Source organism: Belonocnema kinseyi, chromosome 5, assembly GCF_010883055.1.
Source record: "Belonocnema kinseyi isolate 2016_QV_RU_SX_M_011 chromosome 5, B_treatae_v1, whole genome shotgun sequence".
Classification (NCBI taxonomy): domain Eukaryota; kingdom Metazoa; phylum Arthropoda; class Insecta; order Hymenoptera; family Cynipidae; genus Belonocnema; species Belonocnema kinseyi.
Window position 1 is genome coordinate 144,864,580 of NC_046661.1, and position 1,958 is coordinate 144,866,537.

The following is a 1,958-nucleotide window of genomic DNA, read 5'->3' on the forward strand; positions in this document are numbered from 1 at the left end:
AATATATTTTTTTACATCTTTTATTATTAAGCTTTGTACTTAAACGTAGTTTTCTTTCGGCTCTTGCATTTCTCAAAGTTTGAGACCGATATTTCATGTATACAAAAAGTTCGAACGTTCAAAATTGTTGAGGTTCAGAAAAAAGATGAAATAATTTTCAGTGAAGTTCCTACCAAAATGCAGTACCTAAACGTACTTTATTGTACTCTAATACATTTCCCAAAGTTTCAGCTCGATATTCTATTTGCAAAAAAATTTCTTAGGTCCAAAAAAACATTCAGTGAACTGAAAAACTGTGGTCGGTAATATAGGTATTTAGCTGTGTCACATGCCCTTAAAAAAAGAAAGTCAACCACATATTTTAAGTGACTCGATTTTTATTTTAAAATTTTCACTATTAAATTTGGCAATCAGAATTAATCTCTTTCATTAAAAAATTCAAGTATTTTGTTAAACATTATTCCAATTTCGACAGAAACTTTCATCGACTAAATTAAAAACTCGATTTTTAATTTGAAAATTTTTGCTATTAAATTTGGCAATCAGAATTAATCTCTTTCATTAAAAAATTCAACTATTTTGTTGAGCATTATTCTATTTTCGACAGAAGATTTCATCTTTCAAATGAAAAACTCGATTTTTAATTTGAAAATTTTCACTATTAAATTTGGCAATCAGAATTAATCTCTTTCATTGAAAAATTCAACTATTTTGTTGAGCATTATTCCATTTTCGACAGAAGATTTCATCTGAAAAAGAAGATTAAAGTATGCAACAAATATTTTTGGAGATTTAATATTAGTGACGATCATCTTTCCCGAATTTCCGTGACTTGTCGACCATGATTATTGTTTCTGGAAATAGAATATGAAATTTTGAAGATAAAACTAATTTCATTTCAGACTTTATCCTGCAATTCGGATAATATGAAGTTTGCAATTTAGACAACTTTTGCTTGAATTTATAAGAATTTGGCCTTATTTGAAGCAAACTAATTTTATATGGTTTAAGAACAATATAATAATTATTAAAGGGTTCGTTTTTTACCGTATAATTCTTGTGATTACGTTACAGCTGTACGGTCCCTTAATCATATTGATGAGAAAAATCCTATAAAAGGGAAACGAATGTGGTGTTAAATTATATGAAATTATTTATTATAGTAATTAAGTGCTCAGATTTAGCTCTTGTTAAACTATGTTTTCTCAACTCAAAATTTCTTTTAAATATTCTTCCAGCTATGTAGAAACAAAAATATTTTTCACTTTTTGAAATATATATTTTCAAACTTTTTTTTCGGTGACAAACAAAATAATTAGGAAACATAAAATGAAATTTAATAAAATTACCCTATAAATGCATAATGTTCTTTAATTTTTGACATCGGCGAATCGGTGCTTTACGAGGAAAATGGAATAATGTTCAACAAAATAGTTGAATTTTTAAACGAAAGAGATTAATTCTGATTGCGAAATTTAATAGTAAAAATTTTCAAATTAAAAATCGAGTCACTTAAAATATGTGGTTGACTATCTTTTTTTGAAGTCAAATATTTAGGGGTTGATGTTGATAATCCAACGATTTTCCGATCGCACCTGGTGTGAGAATTCTGAAAAAAGAACCTGAAAACAATGATGAGGAGAGTAGAGCTGAAAGGTAAACATAGAAACATAACCTACAATTTCTTCAGGTATTTGCAGATTTGATTCATCTGGCATTAGATTTAACCAGCTATGGATAAGAATTGTAGCACAAATATACAATACGTACAAACGGATTTAAAGGTGAAACACTGGACAGTTAAAAACACACAAAATTGAGTCATTTATGTGTCAGATAGAATCTGTCAAAAATTACTTGCTTCGCGATCGAACAGTTTAACTGGGCGTAAAATACCAACAATCTCAATTCTAAATCTGCCTGTGTCAAAGCCGATATCAGGTTGTGTGCGTGCGATA